This window comes from Ambystoma mexicanum, chromosome 9, assembly GCF_040938575.1.
Source record: "Ambystoma mexicanum isolate Mex_15411 chromosome 9, UKY_AmexF1_1, whole genome shotgun sequence".
Lineage (NCBI taxonomy): Eukaryota > Metazoa > Chordata > Amphibia > Caudata > Ambystomatidae > Ambystoma > Ambystoma mexicanum.
Window position 1 is genome coordinate 737733950 of NC_090931.1, and position 21938 is coordinate 737755887.

General features: G+C 49.4%; 1 protein-coding gene across 2 annotated transcripts in view; it reads left to right on the plus strand.

Moving 5' to 3' along the window:
• ANKAR (ankyrin and armadillo repeat containing) overlaps window positions 1–21938 on the plus strand; it is a 1891262-nt gene that overhangs the window by 1566128 nt on the left and 303196 nt on the right. The window lies entirely within an intron of this gene.

Sequence of the window (21938 nt, forward strand, 5' to 3'; positions counted from 1 at the left end):
CACCACAATCCTTACTAAATGAGGGCTCTGCTCCTGAACAGCCTTATCGTCAACGTCTCCCTTCTCTATTTTTAATGCTTTGTATATAAGCCCCTCCCTACCTGCCCTCAGTCGGACTCCTGCAGCAAAGCTGAGAACATCAGTGTGGGGCGGTAATGGGGGGGGGCAACTGTATGACTGTGGTGATTTAGGGAATTAGGAGAAATGAATATTACCATATGCAATAGAACATTATCCCCATGCCCCCTCTCACCACAATCCTTACTAAATGAAGGTGTTTGCAGCCGTATCTGGGAGAGAAGAACCAGGCCCAGCCAGAGAGTTTAACTACAAACACACTTTAATGATCAGTAGAAACCAACACCAGGACCTCAATGTCCCAAGGCCAGGACTGCGGTCCCAAAGGCTGTAGACCCAATTGGAGACTATAATGGGCCACAAATGTGGATGGGTTTGTCAATGTAGCTTCGTTGCAAATATCTTCCATGGCGACTCCTTGGGCATCATCCCATGACTCGCAACCCCTCACGTGAATCTGCCCTGGACTTCCACGGGCAGTGACGTCCCAGTTTGGGTATAAGCCTCCATGACGGTCACATTAATAAGTTTGTTGACGTAAATAGAAATGTCTCGCTTCACATTCAGTGTAAGTAAGGATTCTTCTTCTGGAGTGGAAGGGTTGCAAAATAATGTCAGCAGGGGTTTGAAAGCGGCCTATGCAGCTAACGAAGCACCAGAGGTAAGTCCCTTTGGAGTTCTCCTTTTTTTTCAGTCCGAAGCTCTTGAGTAGCCTGTTTACATAAGGCTGCACAGAACCCAGGTCAGTCAGTGGGCGACAAAAAGCCCTAACAGCTGCCCATTGCGAAGTCACCATTGCTTGCACAAAGCCCAGGTTAAAACCTTCTTCCAGGAAATCCAAAATTATCCACTGGTCCACCAAGACAGGATCGAAACCTTTTTTGGCAAGCACCACGCAGTGAAGGACATCCAGTGAAGTGTAAGCGGACGGATTCGACTGCTGTTGCCGTATGGGACATCCCAAAGCGCTGGAGCCCTTGCTGCTCAAACTCTATGCTGCTAGATGCAGTCGCTTCCACGTGTCCTGGAACAAAGGTGGTCTGAGAGGCGGGGATGGATCCACTGGAAACACCAACAAGGAATCTACTGCCAGGAGACACAATGGTGGAAATCTTTGCATGCAAGACCAAATGGGCGCCACAAGCAACACCTCTTCCGCTGGATCTTCCAGAGAACTCGGGCCAGGAAGGAAAATGCAGGAAAGGCTTACAGAAGGCCTGCGGCAACTACTCCGACAGTGCGCCCTGAAACTAAACGTCTGGGCCCGATTAGACTTCCCAGAGTAACAGACTTGCCAGTTGTCCTTTGTCGCAAACAGGTCTAACCAATGGATTCCCCATTTCCGGGTCATCAACTGAAACATTGTCCAAGGGGTGAGAGTGCATACCACTTTGTTTGTTCGGGTAGGCTCTTGTCACCTGATTGTCATCCAAACTAAGACACGCTGCTCACTGATCCACAGCCGGAAGGACTGTGTTGTTCGTTGAACTGCTTGCAATTCTCTCCAGTTCGATGTTTGGTAAGCTTGAATGGGTGCCCACTACACTTGCGTGCACCTACTGAGGGGTTGCCCCCTACCCTGTAGATTGACAGCCGTTGTGATTACCATCAGCATTGGAGATTCCAATTCCACACCTTCCAAGAGATTCTGACCCACCAGCCACCACTGTAACTGCAGAGCAACCTGCGGGATAAAGGGAACCTGTAATTTGAAATCCCTGATGACTGGTGACCAGAAGACAGCCATATGAGTCATCAGTGGGCACATATGTAATCTGGTCCATGGAACTACACAGGTTGTAGCCACCATATCGGCCTGTGATCGGAGCCAGGGACGGACAGACACCTAGTCGCGGCTCAGCAGATCCCACAAATGAAACTGGAGGGAGAGCATTCTCGAGACAGGGAGACATGCCAAGTTGGCATCCATCTTGAAGTGAATCTCAGTAAAGACCAGCTCCTAAGTAGGCACCAGGTTGGACTTTTTGTCGTTCATCAGGAAGCTGTGCTGGGACAGGACAGTAAGCATGATCTTCGTGTGGATCACAGCTTCTGCCTCGGATCTGGCCTGAACCAATATATCATCCAATTATGGGTGTACTCTCATAGACATCTCGTGGAGAACCCCTATCACTGGAGTCAAGGTCTTGGTGAAGTCCTGCGGGCCAGTGGACAACCCGCAGGGCAGGACCATGAACTGTAGGTGACCCCTGCCACCCTGAGGACGAAGGAACCGATGATTAAGCTGGCAATCAGAATATGGAGATATGCATCCACCAAATGTATGCAGGTGAACGATTCAGGAGGCTGCATCAGGGAGATCACATGATGGGGCGTCTCCATCTTGAACTGTGTTGTCCGAATACATTTGTCAAGGGCTTTGAGGTCCCTGACCAGTCGAAATTCCCCTGTTGGTTTCTTCAGCAGGAACAATGTGGAGAAAACCTCCTGGAGTTCTTCGCCCTGGAGACCACACAGATAGCCAGTTCAGCAGTAATCGCTGGATGACACTCAAGAGAGCCGCCATCTTCGATGCATGCCTGGGTACAGGGATAATATGGACCTCAGTATCTGGAGGAAGCATTGTACATTCCAACATGTACCCTCATGTGCAGTGCCCAACACCCAGCTGTCCTGTACATTCTACCAGACCGCCTTGCACAAGGTGAGTCGGCTGCCCACCAGCAGAGTCTGTCCATGAAAGTCAGGGCTTTGGTTGCCCTGTTGTACTTGCCGGTGGGTAAGAGGTTTAGCCAGGATGGTGCCAACCTCTGCCCAACAGGCTGCGTCCTCTGCCACTAAAGGAGGGGCCATACGATGGGGCCAGGATTAACATACCACGGCCCACTGGTCCTTGTCCCACTGACCTAGTGCTATCTTGATACACAAGGGCATGTTTATGGTCGTTAAAGGATTTCTTAAGGAACAAATCCAACTGCGGTCCAAAGAGACAGGGACCCTTCCTGGCCTCCTCAGTCTTCCAGGATCTAAGCCAAAGGTGTTGCCTGATTGCAGTATTGGAACTATCTACCGATGCCGACACCCTCAGCACATCTTAGTTAATATATGACAAATACTGGACCTGCTTATCCATCATCAGCAGGGATTCTGAGATATCTTCACTCTCTTGTTAAGCCACCTGAAGGTTTTGAAAATCCAGCATCAGGGACTGGGCAAGATATGCTGAATACACCCTGACAATCAAATTCACAACAGAATATGTTCGCATTAGGGTGTTTACCATCTTCCTGTGCACTTGATCCACTGGCAGAGGTTCATCAGGGGAGAACTTCGTTTGACCAATGAGGTCCCCCAACTGGGGTTCCGCCTTCACATTCCCCAGCTACTTGTCGTCAAACCCCTCCAAATGGTTTCCATTTGTCCAGCTAGCGAGGAAAGAAAGGTTTCTCTGTGTCCTTCCATTCATGTAACTACACATTTGTAATGTCCTCCTAAAGGGGAAAGGCTGTCCTGGGAGCTCCTCTGAACTGCTTAAACCATTTCCTCTCCATGGCAACAGCCTGGGCTAGGAATTCCAGGTTTTTCCAGATGTGGTCCAAGACCCTCTTCAGGTCTTGCCAGAAAACCTTGACGCCACCGCTTCTACCTCATTAAGTGGTGACTGCCCATCATCCGGATGTACGTGATTATATCGGATTACGAAAAGCTTGAATTGCAAAATACTGAGGTCCACTTTGCCGCATTTTGCAATTCGAGCTTTTCTTTTTTTTGTATTTGTCACCCGCGTTTTTTTCCCTGTATGCGGGGGACACCCCTTCAACTCCCAAACCCAAAAATACCAAACTAGGGAAGCGGGGGACACCCCTGCAACTCCAGCTCACCTAATTCAGTATTTTCGGGTTCAGTCTTTTCAAGTTATACCGAATGCGGGCAAACCATCTATTTGGTCTTTTTTTCTCGATCTTTCGGTGCGATTCCCCATCATTCTGGACATCTGTGACAAGGTCCCCATCTAGTCCCTGAATGGCTCGAGGGTCGCAAGAAGTGCCCTGGGCAACCTGTGAGACATTTGAAGCAGGCAGGGCTGAATGTATGGCTTCCGCCACCGTCTTCTAGAGCAGGCATAATACCTTTTTCTCTGACATGTTCCGCCTGGGATGCCTGAGCTTGCAGCGTTGACTCCCATCCGGGGAGCGGGACGAGGAGGAAGGCTCAAGACGTCTCCTCTGCTATGTGCACTTTGTATCCTACATCACAGTCCAGAGGAGTACCATACAAACAAACACCCCAAGAGACCAGACACTTTTAAATCTCCAAACGCGGACCTGACCGGCTGGTACCGGTCGTCTGGAATCCATGGCAACGCCTAAGAGCGTCTCAGATGTGCCCATGTGTGCCCACAAGTGCCTACCACACAATAAGGCACGGCACCATGCCGCTGACCACCTTACCTTAGACATAGACTTGCAACTGTGTGGTCATACAGCTGGCGGTCTAGGGGGGCGGCGGAAGTTGCAGCAAGGTGGAAGCGGCCTGCAACAGCACGTCCTCTGCCTACCAGTGGGCACAGGTGGATGAAAGGCTGGGACGCAGTTCCCTGGGACCTCACTGGCACGCAACGGCACCGCCTCCTGGAGGTCCCCCGCTTCCAAGATCCACTTACAGTGTCGACAATGGCACCACGCTGGCACCAGGATCCTCCTGCCGCTGGTAACAGCCCAGAAGGCGCTGTTCGGGTAAGCAGAAAAAAACAGACTCAGGGCAGGTAGGGAGGGCATACATACAAAGGATTTGAAATAGAGAAGGAATAACAGAAAGGCTGTCATGGGGCAGAGCCTTCATTTAGTAAGGACTGTGGTGAGAAGCGGATCGGGGTAATTGTGAGTTCTAAAGGATCTAGGAATCAATGTGATGGTTAAACATGGTCCACTACTGCCGATCACATGCTCTGCATAGTCAATCAGAATTGCTGATTTTAGACTGAGCCTTCGAAGCTTCCTGCTTATATTTGGGTTTGTTGCAGCATAAGGGTGCCTATTTAGGTGATTTTTTCTTTGGGGCTGCAACACAGAATCTTTTCCCCCTCATGTCTGTCAGTGAAATCACCTCTAATGGTCATTTTCTGCTGAGATAATTATGGTGTGGCATTCTTAAAAATAGAGGGAAGAGCTGCCCCCTGTGACATCAGGTAATCTAGCCAGGAGTAACAACCTGTTGGAAGGCTGTAATTTGACTAATGGTTCTAATAGGATTCTGTTCAAGAGAGAAGGAAGCTGATGGAGAATGTGTTTTTGGTAAAGTGTCCTCCAACTTTGTGCCTGGACTAGGAGTTTTTAACTTGCATGGCGTTGATATAGGCAATAAAGCCGTCCTCAGGCACACCATTAATTACTGAGGAGCTGGCCCTATGCCCATCATTAATGATCTGCCAGATTTTTCTAGAGTCATTAGTTTGAACACTCCAGACTAGGTTTCTCCATTTTTCAAGTCGTCAAGGTCACTTGTTGTAATCAGCACTTATTATTCTTCGCTCTAAGGCAAGCTCAGCAGGATCATCCTTATGTGTAGCCAGGCAGCGCAACTCTCTATGCATGGCCTTTTTTTTGGTCACCAATCAATTTGTCGTGGGTGTTCTTCAGTCCAGAGGCCAGTCGTGTATTGCCCGTTTCTTTTGGGAATATAGCTTTGTTAATAGCACGCACACACTCCTCGTATTTAGCCAATGGAGCGTGACCTTCGTGTATTTCAATATCTCGTAAGTTTGTTGAAACAGAGGGGCAGAATTGACCAAACACAGATGGTAGAATTGCTGTGGCTGATTCATGTTTTGTTGAAGACCATTTGATGCTTGTCATGGCATTGTTGGGTGAAACGGTCCCCGTTGTTTGGTTAGCTATTTGTCTTTGTTCTATATCGAGACTCAATACTAGCGGAAGATGATCACTTTCATGACAAAGTATTATGAACAAATCAGGGACCAATGATAAATTATTTGTGACCAAGACGTAGTCGATAATACTGGAACTAGTGGCAGAATGCCTTGTGTATTGCGGAGGACAATCAGATAGTCGAACTCCATTCATCATTGTAAACCCTCTCGAGTATAACAAGGTTGCCCAGTTGATTCCACGGGGGCAGGTATGATTGAGCCTAGATCTTTCTGCTGGTCCGTAGCGGGATGGTAAATAAAACATCACTTCTTGATTGTCATTGCTCAGTATGCAAGAGTTGAAATCGCCACACATAATAATGGGAGCGTTGATGGTATCGGGTTCAAACCAATCTTCCATTCCTTTAAGAATAGCCACATGGGGTGCAGTATAGGGAGGATCATATATTGTGATCATGATGATTTCTTTCCGCTCCACGGTGGCAACAGTAGTAATTTTGCCTACCAAGATATCCTGAGACAGGCTTTGCACTTCTATGAGTGTGTGAGTTTTTTTACGCGTATTAGCAGTCCACCTTTTGGTCTCCCCTTCTTTCCTTTGATGGCCGGTTTTTGGATGATGGTCCAGCCATCGATGACAAGTGGGTCGACCATCAAAGTCTCCTGCAATGCAACTATATTGAATCCGTCTACGTGGTCAAACAAACCCTCTTGTTCATATAAATGAGTGTGGCCTCAGGTATTCCAGCTTAGAGCAAGGGAAACGCTATTAGGGGCATTGCTGATGTTGTTTTTGGATCAGACCCGCTAACCATTCCCAGTGGTCTTTGTCATTGCTAGGGCCGTGGGCCGCACCTCCCAGTCCCCATGTAATAGATGTTTTGCCTCTATTAGCAACAGGGGCTTGGTGGACCAATGAAGGGGACTTATGTTCAACTATTGATGTCAGTTCTCTGCCGTCGTGGGCAGTCGGGTCTGGAGCTCTTTTGGAAAGTAGTGGGGTAACTTCATAGCCAGCACGAAAGAAGAGCTGAGAATATTCCATTGCATAGTCCACCATCTCTTCAGGAAAAAGTGGACCATTGAAGTTACATCTTTGGCCTCTTCACATTGCTGCACGATTTTGATGTCGTCTGGGCGGCTAATTCGCAGGGGTATTATATATTGGAATAACTCCAAAACCTGCATCTGGTTCAGATAGTCATGACGCGGTAATGAAGTTTTGGGCAAGGAGATAGATTTAGTTGTCTGCAACAGTGTCTTCGTTATCTCCTCATTAGCGTACATCTGAGTGTTGTTTAAATTCGTAATGCAGAAAGATGTTTGTACAGCGCAATTAGAGATTGTTTTTCTTGTTTGTTTTTCTACTCTATTGGGCATCGAGACATCTTGATTTAAACTAGAAGCTTCCACATCAGCTACCAATGAGTTCTGTGTAGCTGTGTCTTCCAAGTTTACATATCCCAAGTCCATACTAGAAGGAGGCAGGCATGGTTCTTTGGTTGACAGACTTTTGGTCTGTTAGTTTAGGCCATGGAAGACAGGGAACACCCCACTTAATTCAGCTCCAGTGGCTGGGTCAAATAATGAGGAGGGTGTTAGTTTATGGTTGTTAATTCCATGTTTCTTGGCATTTCAGATGACTCTCCTTTTTTTCAATGTGTGACAAACTGCCGGCACACTTAACACCATTGGTTCAATTGAAACAACCATGGTAATAGCAGGTAGACCTGAGGTAATGTCAACGTCTGTGGAGGTTGATGTAATGTCCGCAGTTGGTTTGCAATAACCCCAATTTCTGTTAGCTGAGATACTTGTGCCTGTTGCAGCGACTCCAGGGACTTTACTGCTTGTGTTAAAGCAGTGTGTTGTAGCTCCTGTGTTGTAGAGCGGAACAACATTTCTTCAGTATTGGAGAGTAAGGTGGTGAGTAAGTTCTCTAGAGCGTCGAACATGGCAGCAGAATTGAGGCTGCTAGTACTTGGCGTATCATGAGGTTGGCTCGTTAATGTCACAGAGAGGTTGGGGGAGGTGTTGAGAAATCCGTCTTGATGTAGCCCACTAAGCCCAGTTTTGCAAAATAAGGCTGGGAATGGATCAGTCATATTGATTGATAAGTTCTGGTCTTGCATATCCGTTACGGTGGATCTCCGCATGAATTTCCACTTTACTGCCAAAGGCTGCCTTTTCCAGTAAGGGACATTATTTTATTCCGGCTTCCTGGGGCACATCAGTGGAGCTGTCAGAGAGGGGTAGGGGGTGGATACCCACTCCCTTTATCTCATCATCGTTGCAACTTTCCCAAGTGCCAGTATTGGTGGAGACCCCCGTTGTGACAATGGCATGTGTGATGTTAGGCTTCGGCTGGGGATCAGAGGTCCCTAATAGTGCCATAGTCACATTTTCGATTAGTTTGGTTCCCAGGCAAGATACCTTATATTCTCCAGCATGGGGTCTGGCATGGATTCACATGCTCATGAATATTCCCCGTCGTCAGGCTGGGAATCCTCGGTAAAGAAAAAACCAGTATCAGTTTCGTTTCTGATCTGTCTTTCGTAGTAGTAACCAATCACTGGTCTCTGCGTCATACTGACCACAGCCAATGACTGCCCTCTACCTAAGCACCGCCTCTGGCAGCCATCTTCAGATTTTTACCACACGTTCATGTGTTGGGATCCTCGTGCTATTGCTCTCGAGCGTTAGTGCTATTTTTTCACGTTTTTTGCTCAAAAACTTCGTTTTTTCGGTCAAAAGAGCCTCAAGCTCCACCGACTCTCCATCCGATTCACGGGGACCCGTGTCGGATTCGTCTGCGCCCCTCAAGGGTGAAGATTTCGTCGAGCTACGCTTTGGAGGACTCCAGAAGCTTCTCAGGCCCGGACATGGCCCAGGAGAAGGGAAGCTCGACGCCCGGAAAGCTGTTCAGGGTCTGCCCTGGATGCCAGCTGCAGAACTTCTTTAAGGAGGACGAACACTCCTTTTGTCTCTACTGCTTACATGAGGACAAGACGCACGTGGAGAAGGACTGTGCGTTTTGCGGCACTATGTCGGAGCGGACCATGAAGGACCGCCATCAACGTCTCGCCAACTGGCTGGAAGGGAAGAGCCCGTCAGGCGAGAAGAAGAGGAAGAAATCCGAGCGGTCTTCTAAGACCTTTGAGGACGCCCCGGCGACGGGGGTCCAACACAAGGCCAAGCACCGCGAGTCCGCTGGCACCGGGAGCGCCGAACGGTCGGGCTCTACGGGCGCCAGGCAGGGCGCACCCTCCCCGGCACCTTCAACTACGAGCCAACGCTCTGGGTCGGGTAAGAGGAAGGGCGAGCACCCGGCAAAGCTCCTGAAGAGGCCCCGGTCGAGCTCGAAGGCCCCATCGGAGGGGGAGCGAGGCATTGTCCCCCCCCCTCAAGGATAAGGCGGTGAGCGCACCTAAGGTGGTGAAGGCCTTAATCCATCCGGCCAAGCCCTCTATCGATACTGTCGCGGCGACCCTGGCTCAGCCTGTGGAGGCTACACCAGTGGTGGCGACCTCGGGGCTCAGAGTCTCCCTGCCACCTCGGAGGGAGTCCTCTTTTGTGCCCATCGATAGGACCCCCGTGAAATCCCCTGCGGGGAAGAAAAAGGGGGGGCAGGGCGTCGTCGTAGATTCGGCTTCAACCTCGGAGGAAGAGCTGATCGAGGTCTTAAGCCACGGCCTTGGCGTGGAAGAAGACCGGCCCGTCGGGATGGATCCCGACGCGGGTGACGACGACATCGTCGAGGGTGCCGACGGGGCCCCTGATCGCCCGTCGGATTCCCCTCTGCCAGCGCCGCAAGACAACTCGGCGGCCATTTTGTTGGCTATACAGTCCTTATGCTCAGAGATAAGGACGAGACTACCGTTGCCGACGGAGGAACCTCTCCCGTCGGGGGATCCTGAACCGGGACCTTCTGGCGTTCCCCCGCCCAAGAAAAGAAGGATTCACCCTCCACCTCCTTTTCAGCCGTCGCCCACCGTCCAGCCCTCCTCCCCGTCCACCCGAGGGGATGATACGGGGAATGGCACGGCAACGACGGGTACGGACGACGAGGTATACGACAAGGATCTACCGTCGTCACCTCCCACCAGGGCTTCTCCGCCCGACGAGATTGGTTCGTTCCACTCCATGATCGCCAGGGCATCCGAGCTTTTCCAACTCTGCCCTGAAAAGAAGAAAAAGGAAGGATTCCTTTATCAACGGCCGAGGCCAAGAGGAAGACGGTCCTCGCGGTGCCTCTACTGGACGACATTTGGGATGAGGGCCTCGCCCTCCTCAAGAACCCTTCCACTACGCCAGCTAGAAGAGACCGGTACGAGAAGAAGTACCGGGTCCCAGACGCGGCCCCCCCCTGTGCCTCCGGGCGCAGCCTACCCCGGACTCCGTCGTGTCCGCGGCGGCCAGGAAGAAAGCGGGGGGGTGCGGCCTCGACATCGACTTCCCCACCGGACGGCGAGGGAAAGAAATTGGACACTATGGGACGCAGGGTCATCTCGTCTGCAGCGACGACGATTAAAGCGGCCAACGCCTTGGCTATCGTGGCCCGCTACGACAGGGAGCTATGGTACAAACTGGCTCCCCTGCTGGACTTCCTACCAGACGACAAGAGGGCGGATGCCCTGGAAATCCTACAGGAAGGTAAGGTGGCGTCGGACCACGGCATCACTATTGCGACGGACATCGCTGACACTGGGTTTCGCCAGTTGGGCAACGGCGTGTGCCTTAGGCGGCGTGGATGGCTCAAGGCTACGGACTTCCATCAAGACGTACAGACCAGAGTCCTGGACATGCCGTTCGATGGGAACAACCTGTTTGGGAAAACAGTGGACGATTCCCTTCAGGCCATTAAAGCAGACACTGAGACGGCCCGGGCCCTTGGGGTTCTGCAGCAACGACGGATGCCCTTTCGGAGCAGCGGAGGCAAGGGCGCCTCCAAAGGTTCCGGCGGCGGTTTCTCCACCTACCGTCAAGCGGCCCGCTCGTCGTCTCAGGAGGCCTACAGAGGACGAGGCAAGTCTGGCGGACCCCGCCGTCGTCGCCAAGGAGGTCAAGGCGGCAAAGCCTCGTCGAAACAGGATTGAACCGACCGTGGGGTCGGGCCCCCACCGATGCACCCTGGTGGGAGGCCAGCTGGCGAGCTTCGTCAGCGTGTGGGAGTCCATCTCCACCGACCGTTGGGTGCTGGACGCCTTAGCCCGGGGCCACGCGCTCGAGTTTCAAAGAAGGTGCCCGCGCGTCCCCCCCCCCCGTGGCCAGAAAAGAGCTTCACGTCCCTCAGCTTCTCCTGGAGGTAAGGGCGATGCTCAGGAAGGGCGCCATCGAACTCGTCCCAAAGAGGCTTCGGGGCTCCGGAGTTTACTCGAGATACTTCCTCGTGAAGAAGAAGACGGGAGGATGGCGTCCCATCCTAGACCTGCGACGTCTGAGCAAATTCATCAAGGCGCAGAAGTTCCGGATGGTCACCCTCCAGCACGTCCTGGGTCAGCTGGAGGAAGGAGACTTCCTGTCGTCGTTGGATTTGGAGGGTGCCTACTTCCATATTCCCATCCTAAAGGGGCACTGAAAATTCCTCAGGTTTGTGGTCCAAGGGCGTCACTACCAGTTCAAAGCCCTCCCCTTCAGACTACGGTCGGCACCCAGGGTATTCACCAAGTGCCTTGCACCGGTGGCGGCGCAGCTGCGCCGCGAGTGGATCCACGTCTACCCCTACCTGGACGACCGTCCAACTTCTCATGGACCTGGGATTCTCCGTGAACTACGCCAAGTCCCACCTGGTACCCGCGCAAAACGCACTGTTTCTGGGAGCGAAGCTCGACACAGTGTCCCTTCTGGCCTCCCCGTCGGAGGAAAGGACCAGGTCCATCCTGGGCAAGGTACAGCGGATGTTGGCTTCCGACGCGGCCAAGGTGAGGTCCATCAAGTCCCTCCTCGGAATGATGTCTTCTTGCATCTACCTCATTCCCATGTGCAGGCTCCGGCTTCGAGGAGAGGATCACACTCGACGAGAGTTTCCGCCGCGCGCTCCGGTGGTGGGGCACCCACGCGCATCTGACGGCGGGCATGGACTTCCAGACCCCAGACCACCAGGAGACGGTGACCACGGATGCCTCCCTGGAAGGGTGGGGAGCGCACACTGAAAATCTACACGCGAGAGGCCTTTGGCTCCCGACGGAGAAGTCCCTCCATATCAACGTCCTGGAGCTCCGTGCAGTGTTCTGGGCCCTCAGGTCCTTCCTTCCGTGCCGGAGGTTCGCCAGCAGGTTTCCCCAGGCGAGGAGCATGGGCGATGCTTTCTCGTTCCCCTGGGAGGGCCTGTTCCTCTACGCGTTCCCTCCTTTGCCACTGCTAATCCGGCTCGTCAACCAGCTCAAGAGGTCACGGTGCAGGATGATCCTCGTCGCACCTGCGTGGCCGAGGCAGATATGGTTCCCGGACCTTCTGGACTTGTCAACGTCCCCGCCAATCAAGCTGCCGGTGGACGCGGATCTACTCTCCAGGGAAGGAGGCGCCATCCTCCACCACGACCCGAAATCGCTGAACTTTCAGGCCTGGCTCCTGCAGCGCTAGAGTTTGGAGGATACGACATACCGGCCGACTGCAGAGAGGTTCTTGCAAAGGCCAGGGCGTCCTCGACTCTTAAATGCTACGGACACAAATGGAAGAGGTTCTCTGTCTGGTGCCACGCACAGAAGATTAACCCTCTACGGATTACGGCTCCCCAGGTACTGCCGTACCTGCTGACGCTGGCCAAAGCTGGACTGGCACACGCGTCCATCAAGATTCATCTTGCTGCGATCTCCCGATACACCAGAACCACGGGGCGGACGTCCTTGTGGTCTCATCGTCTGGTGAAAGAGTTCATGAAGGGACTGTTCAGTTCGTTCCCTTCCGGTGAAGGCTCCGGCCCCGGCGTGGGAGCTCAACGTGGTGCTGACCAAGCTCATGGGACCTCCGTTCGAGCCTCTGCACTCGGCCCCGTTGAAGTTTCTGTCGTGGAAAACAGCGTTTCTTGTGGCCATCACCTCCGCACGACGGGTGGGAGAGATCCAGGCCCTTTCCTGCAAGGCCCCGTACTTGACTTTTCACGACACGAGGGTAGTGCTCAGGACGCACCCCTCCTTCATGCCCAAGGTACCGTCGGACTTCCATCTCAACGAACCCTTGGTGTTGCCTGTGTTCTTCCCGTCGCCTTCGTCGCCGGCTGAGAGGACTTTGCACTCGCTGGATGTGGCTAGAGCGCTGAAGTTCTACGTGGACCGCACGAAGTGTTTTCGGAAGACGTCACAACTCTTTGTGAACTTTGGACCTGTCAATCAGGGGAAGGCTCTCTCGAAGGCTTCCATTTCCAGATGGCTCTCCGGCTGTATCATGTACTGTCATCGGTTGGCAAACCGACCGCTGCCTGGCCGACCGAGAGCCCATTCCACCAGAGCGATCGCAGCTACCACGGCGTTCCTTTCTGGTGTGCCCCTGCTGGACATATGTAGGGCTGCTACGTGGAGGTCGACGCACACCTTCACGAAATTCTACTGCGTTGATCGGGATTCCAGGGAGGAGTCCAGGGTCGGCCAAGCAGTGCTGCGCAACCTGTTCGCCTGAGGTGCGCCTGGTGAGGAGGTAAGCTGCTTAATGTTGAGTTTGATGTAATGCTTAATGTTGAGCCTTTGCCACCTCCCGTGGTTGTGCATGTGTGTACTGCTATGTATTCTTTATTCATGAGCATGTGAATCCATGCCAGACCCCATGTTGGAGAAGGAACAAGTTACTTACCTGTAACTGTTGTTCTCCAGCATGGGTCTGGCATGGATTCACATGCGAACCCTCCCGCCTACCCCTCTGCGGCTCTTCACTTGGTCATACTGCCACTTCACGTGCTTCCAAATCTGAAGATGGCTGCCAGAGGCGGTGCTTAGGTAGAGGGCAGTCATTGGCTGTGGTCAGTATGACGCAGAGACCAGTGATTGGTTACTACTACGAAAGACAGATCAGAAACGAAACAAACTGATACTGGTTTTTTCTTTACCGAGGATTCCCAGCCTGACGACGGGGAATATTCATGCGCATGTGAATCCATGCCAGACCCATGCTGGAGAACAACAGTTACAGGTAAGTAACTTGTTCCGTTCAATTCAGCCATCCACTGCGAACTGGAGTCTGAAGCAATTCTGGCTGAGGGTTCAGCAGGAGGTGCAGTAGAGGATAGATGTCCATGTTGTTTTGACAATAGGTCAATTTCACTCAGATGTTCAACCGGGCTGCCCTCTATTGTGGAGCCAAACAGAAAGATTTGTGAGGGCAAGATTTTGGTGAACTTTTGTTGGGAACAGCTATGCTGATTAGTCCAGCTGTTAAAAAGAGTGGATATGTTGAGAGTGACAGGTCGTCAGACGAACTGGGCTTAGTGGTGTTGGGCTGTTTCTCCTGTACAGAGTCACTGATGTTAATCTTTAGTTTAGCAGCTGCCGTACAACGTGTCCACTTTGTTAAGTTTAAAATGGCTATTCCTTTGACACGCTTTGCAGCCCGGACTGCGAGCGGCCCAGAAGCCTTACACTTTGTTGTGCTTTCCTTTAATGTTATATGACTAAATATGGAGGACGTTCTTACTGTGTGTGATGAAGCTAGTAGCAGCGTTGCTCGTGATTTCAGACCTCAGGCAAAGGCACAGAAGCACAAAACACCAAACACTCCGCAACACTCTGCCGAGGCTCCACCAGGCGTGGTTGCTTTAAGGTGCTCCGCCTCCTCCACAGACAGAAAGAGACAGCAGACTCCAGTCTCTGCAGGGTTCTCAGCCTTCACAGAATGCAGTATCCAGTACATTAACCAAGCACTCTGCCACACTGTGGACCAGTGGTTAGATCTTGGCGAGAGGTCCTAAGATGAAGGACCTGTTGTTCTTATTGTTTTGCAGATATTGGTCGCACATACTTTGAGACGACAAGGGATCAGTCTGAAATAAGACACATTTCTTGTGTTATTCATGAGTCATCATGATTTATGACCTTCCTGATGTGCATTATGTAGGCATTTTTCTGAAGGGCTAAAGTGATGTATACACCTATATACAGTATTTTGTGAATTTGGACACATTGTCTGGGGGTCATATTGTAGTAAATTGGTGTTTTCTGTTGTAGTTGGGTGAATGGCGGGAATTGCATGGTGGTGTCCGCACACTAGATGAAGATGGTTTTGTCTACTCGATGAGGATTTACAGAGAAGCGATTCCACCTCGTGGATGGAATTTGCATTAGATTACTCCTGAAGAATGTCGAGCAAATGAGCGATGTCGACAGAAACATGTTGGGTCTTTATGTATAATTCATGTATACATTAGCATTAGTATTTGAGCCAACAACTTTGCATGTCCTCTTGTGTGGGTTTTGTGAATATTCATTTTGGACACTTCGTCTGGTTATTAAGTCCATGTATTTTGTTGTGTTTGTGAATGTCAATTTGTATTGTATTTTTGTGTTATTTTATTTGAATTCAGTTTTGAACAAAACACTATATTTCGACCCCCAGCAGGTCAACATTTGAAACAGCCTTCGTTTGTCGTTTGTTAAAATATTATTATATAGCCGTCCAGTAGGCTGTTAGACCCCTTCTTATGTTGGTGTTGTGTCCTGTTGATTTTCTATATATGTCACCTTTTGAAACCATCTCTTGACACCTTTCCTCAGAATTAAACAACTTTGCCTTAATATCAGCAATATCAACTGTCCTCTTTGTAAGCAGCTCCAAAATCTTTATATCCCTTTCTTCTTTGCTTGGATTTATTCCTTCCTCTTCACCTTTATGTCTTTTAGCTGGTTGTGAGGGCTCAGGAGTAATTGATTCAGCCAAGTTAGAGATTGAATGTATAGGATAAACAGTAGCTCTGTCTTCAAGCTGCCATCCCTGAAGTTGACCGTTGTAGAATCTCACAAGATTAATTGTTTGTAGATCAATATAGTGGCCCGTACCTGAAAGGTCATTGTGACTCTCAGAACAAATGTCATGCTCCAGGTGGGATTGAAATCCACAGTTTGGAGAGGAAAATAGCATGAAACTTGAAGAACTAATCATACAAAAGGAAGTAATTTTGTCCATTAGGGGATTTACAAATAGTAATGAGGCCCATCTCTGAATGATGTTAGAGCCTATTTGTATAAGAAATGTACAGATAAACCTGCCAGAAGTCTGCCAAAACATTTCAGTACCTTTCTTCAGACAATTACTAGAACAGGGGCAATGTTTGTCAGCTAATATTCTGTTTCTAGATATCAAACTCTCACCCAAGAACATAAAAAATAATAAAATATAATAGCATTGATCAATTACATGATTAGCATCACATCAGAAAGTTAAATAACAATGGGGGTCATTACAAGTCGGCAGTAACCCGCCGGAGTACCGGCGGGTTGCTGCAGGACTGTAGCACCCTTTCTGCCGCCCGAGATCCTGGTGCCACCAGGATATTACAAGTCCTGGCGGCCCGGGATATCAGGTGGCGGAAAACGTTAGTCCCCATTCCCATGGCGTTGCATAGGACTCCGTGGGAATGGGGACTCTAAACACTGTTAGTAACGGTGCCGGTGCTTCCATGACAACTGTGCCTACTGGGAAAATGCGCCCGGCAGGTCAGACCTGCGGTCCGGAAAGGGTTCTGGTACTTTCCTACTGTCACCCTTATTTCCGGACCACCGTACTTGTGATGACCACTAATGTGTAGAAGGGGATCTCCAGATCAAAACAACGTGGGAAAAGGACCTAAATATCATAATTGAATACCGGACCTGGAAGAGCGTACTTGAATACCTGCAAAAGGTATCGAGTAATGCTAGATTCAAACTGAAGCAGTACAACCTCCGTCACAGGATTACCGGATGCCTGCGAAAATGGCTAAATGATACAGATGTAAGCATAAAAACGCAAGAATTGTGCACGTATTTTTGGGCTGCACCATAGTCCAAAGTTTCTGGATGGTGGTATATGGTAAATTATCCGAACTGAACATAACAAGATATATTTATTTGCTCACAGTGTGTCTATTCAGCACGTATCCAAGACGAGGTCCAAAAATCCTCAAACATGAATTAAAGCTTGATGATTTGGCATTTGTATTAGCGAAACGCAGGATTGTATTAGCATGTTAGGGCAAAGTGGGCCTGAAGATAGATAAATGGGTGGTAGATCTCAAAAGGTGGGCGCTGGCTGAAGCTGTAGCCTGGTATAGACAGGGGTGAAGATACGATAATGGCATGGAACATGTTGACACAATCATTGTTTTACCCCTCTGGCGACAACACACTGTGAGCTATACGTGTTCTATCTTGTGGCAATTTAAAAAAAATGTACTTATAGTATATGAATAACTACTGCACATGTAGATTGTTTTGAATGATGATTTTGGAGCAGCGCCGTGCATCCACCAGTTTTTGAGTGGAAGAATGGAAAGTGAAATCAGACAGACAGGTAGGGGATAAAGTTGGGGAGGTCGGGAAGGAAAAATGTGGTCATTTTTTGGAGCTATGATATTGCAAAATTATAAATGGCAAAATAAGATTGGTTGTAACAAAGATATTTTTCCTGTTGATAATCTAAAACGTAGTAAAGACATTTAAAAAAACAAAACAATCCCTAGCAAATGAGTCCGTGCAATCAAACAGTATACCACAGACTGCAATATCAAACTAATTATTTGATAACTTTTTTCCTTATACTCATTGTGCACCTCAAAAAATGTAATATGTCCAAGCTACTGTATGGGCACCTGTTATCAATAAATATATCAAAGCTGTACTTTGTAATGTGTTTTCAATTATGTTACTACTTATTGAGTTAATCAACACCAAATGTTGGTTTCAAACAAGTACTATGTAATATATTTCAAATTATTTTATGGTAGAGGCTTGTCAGCTCCAGGACCGAGTTTCAGTGTATAGGCTGGCCAAACAGACAACAAATAAAAAGACAGTTATTAAAAATGTATTTCCAGCAGAAACATATTGAAGCTTTGAAAACACATCCAGGAGCTTGAAACACATGTTGGCTGGATTATGGTTAAAGCTGCTACTTGATGGTTGGATCGTTTTTTTACTTGTCTGTCCCACATAAAATTACAAGGGGAAAGAGCAGGACCTGAACCAGAAGTTAGAGCTCAAGGAATTGACAAGTCATCTCACAAGGTCTCCAGACCCATACACCTAATACCAGTTAGGATAAGATAGTCCATCCCAAAGGCCATGATGTGACAAGCAGATAAAGAACTGCCTTTCGGGAGGGACTAGCCAATCCCCAGTTTCCACATCCGAAGTGTGGGCAATCACCGTGGCTGGGGCCTACCAGCTAATGCCCATGCCAGATGTGTAGGGGGACACACCTGGGTTCCCTTAGGAAAGCAGATCAAGGCACTATAAAGGGAAGGACCTGTGACAGAAGGTAGTGGGAGTTCAAGAAAGGAACTCATTTGGAGATGGCTAGCGAAGAATGCAGATGGAGCTAGATCAGGAGACAGGAGGCCAGAAGGGTAACCAAGGAGGCTGAGCCAGGATGGACCCTGGAGGCTGGAGTAGGGAGGAGATAGAAATCTGGAGGAGAGTGTGATGAATCAGAGATGATTCACCCATGAAACCTGTACTGCAACCCTTCTCGTTTGACCAGGGAAATGCAGACGCTTTCTGATCCTGACCATTATCCAGAAGGACCACATGGGAGGCGAAACAGGTCAGTAGGAATGGGAGACCCTTTAGGGTATTTTCCCCAAGTCTCTAATCTCCTAATAGCCTATTGTAAAATAGAAGTTGTTGAAAGGAGTGATTTTAATGTTGTGGACTTTGAGGCCCAGCATTCCAAAAGTACTGGGACGAAGAAGAAGGCTGCAGAGGCACAATGATGCGAAATGCAACCCATTAAGGTTGATGGCCCATACCTGAGGGTAGCTGAGAGGCATGAAAGGCTCCCTCAGGTGCAGGCCAAGACACCAAGATGGAGGAAGTAGAAGCAGCTTAGTCAGCAGAAGCACGAGGGCAGTAGTAGTAGTGGGTGAAGAAGTTTTGAACTCTCCATAAAACAACAGAGGAAGAAATCATGGAAGAGCCAGGACGCCGGGATCATAGCGGCAAGAGAAGTTAATGCTTGTCCTGCTCGGGATTTCATCTGCAGAGATTGTGCAGTGGAAAGCACACTTTTTTGTAACTTTTCCCATTGTGGAGCGTTCGCCGGTGGCAGGCGAGCCCCGTATCGCTGGGAGAGCCTGGAGCAGTCTGAAAGCCAAAGCCACGGGAAGCACAAGAGAGGTTGCTGGGCTTCGCAGAAACCACGAAATAGAGGAGGTGGAGGCTGCAAGGCAAATGGATGCGCACGCCATACCCAGTGATTTCACTGTTATACTGTGACCCCGGAGCACTGCGTGCCTGCCCACTACCCGTGTCCAGACCCCCCTTTGAATACCGAACTGACTTAAAAGAATTTAACAAATGTGATGCATACCAAGCAGATTTAAATCGAAGTATTTGGCATAATAAGAACTTAAACATTCAAACTGAAGGCTGTGACTTTATATATTGGATTACAGTAGAGGTCAAGCACACAGAGGGGCAATACATCTAAAAGGGAACGCAAACCACTATTGCCAAAGCCAACAGACTCATATTAAGACAACCAGTATTACCCAACCCAAAAGAAGATCATTGAGCGTTTAAGTGTTTTGTGAAGAATATTGCCAATGTGTAGAGGATGTTAAGATGGAGGAAAATAGTTATTATCAGCATTTGGTTAATAATACAGAGGTGGAACACAACACCCTTCTGACAAAAGAGGCTCAGGAGGAGGAGATCATTGCCTTTCTTGCGTGTGGCAAACACATAGGTGTAGTTAATAGCACCAGTGTGATTCGTGTCACACTTTTTTTTTCAATATAACTTTTTATTTGCATTTTAACATTACAACAGTACATCAGACATTTCTGAAGAGTTTGCTACATCTTCTCGCAAGCTGAGTTCATGGTTTGGTTAGTTGTCCATCTTTTTTTAACCCAACCAACGGGTGAGAGGGGGTCTGCGGGATAGAGTTGGGAATTGTTCCGCAAAGTCCATAAATGGGGCCCAAGTGTTCTGGAAGTTGCTCGGGTTCCCTGCTCGTAGGGCGGTGATCTTTTCTGCGACTGCTGTGTCCCAGCATTTTTCCCACCACAGCGGGATTCATGGGCCTGTTGGGTTCTTCCAAAGGTGGGCAAGTGCTATTTTTGCAGCTGTTAGGAGGTGTGTACATATGCGGGCTAGGTGTCCGGTGAGGGGGAGTTCACCGTCGCCTGTGTCCCCCATTAGTACTATCCCTGGGTCCCAGGGGATGGTAAAGGCCTGTGATTGCTTTTATGTGGTTCAAGATTTCTCTCCAATAAGCTTCCGCTTGTGGGCATGACCATAACATGTGGAACAGAGTTCCTTCGGATTTGCATCCCCGCCAACAGTCGGACGAAATGTTTGGGTCAATTTTGTGCAGCCGGGCAGGAGTGATGTAGTATCTATAGCAGATTTTGTAGTTGCATTCTCTGTTGGTGGTGCATTGGGAGCTCTTCTGATTCCTCGTCCATATCTTGTTCCAGGTGTTCTCGTCCATGGGATGCCCCAGATCTTTTTGCCAATCGGTCATGTATTTTTCTTTGCTTGCGGGGTCGTATTTGTCCAGCAGCCGGTACAGCGTGGATATCCTCCCTTTAGGTGATGTTGCTGTGAGTGTGCGTTCTAGCGGTGTTAGTTCTCTGGAGCCTTTCTCCTTGATAGTCCTTTGTGATAGCCAATGTCTTATCTGAGTGTATCTGAATCTTTTGGTTTTACACTCCTCGAATGTTAGAGGCTTGCCTCCTGCCAGGAAGTCTGATATTATTCGTAGGCCTCCGGATTTCCATGCAGTGAAGCTCAGGGGGTGTAGGCCTGGGGAGAAGTCTGGGTTGCCCCAGATTGGAGATAGAGGGCCTGTGATGCCTGTGGGCCCCCATTTGCGCGATGCAACTTTCCAGTTTGCTATTGTGTTGTATGTCGTGTTCAGAGGTCGAGCATTTGCCTGCGTTCTTGAGATTCGTATGTGTGGGAGGTCGCGCAGAGGGATTTTGCACCATGCTTCTTCTATATGAGCCCAGTATGGGAGGTCGGTGTTCCGCGACCATGTGAACGCTGGGGCTAGTTGGGCGGCTTGTTTATATCTGGAGACCTCTGGTACTCCTAGCCCTCCTATGTTGTGGCCCTTGGTCATTATGCGGCTAGCTATTCGGGCTCTCTCCCCCCCCCCCCATATGAATTTCAGTATTGCAAGCTGTAGTTCTTTGAGCTCTTTTCCTGGGGCATGGGTTGGCAGCGCTGTGCAGTGGTAGATTAGTCGGGGGACTACGTTCATTTTTGTGGCGGTTACTCTCCCCAACCATGATATTTTCTGCTTAGTCCAGTGTGTTAGGTCCTTTTTTAGTTCTTTCAGTAGCTGTGGGAAGTTGCGCTTGTATATCTGGGTGTGGTGTTTGGGGATGTGCACCCCTAGGTCGTGTCACTCTTAAAGAAGTTCATAAACCTAATTATGTGAAGCAGAAGACATTGCTAATACTTTGGAAGTTGACCCTTACCACAGAAGTGCTTCGAAACAGTAGGTTGGTCTTGCAAGGGGGTATACCAGATCATAGAACTTTGTGCCAATTGGTTCTGTGCGGGCATGAGAGTATACCCGAACCAAGAACTGCATTAGTTTGTCTTCACTGGCAGGAGAGAATACCAGGTCCAATAACCTTTGTGACAAATGGTGTTGTTCTGGCAAGGGAGTACACCAGAACAGAGAGTGGTAGTAGTGTTAAGCCTGGCATGGGAGTAAACCAGGTGAATGTTCTTGTAGTACTGTGGTAGGGTAAAGCTTATGAAGAAGTACTTGAAGAAGCACTGAAGTGTTTGGTGAAGTAGTACTGAAACTCAAAGTGGTGCCAAAATATCCAGACTAAGACATTTGTTTTGAAATTTATGAAGCTCTGAAA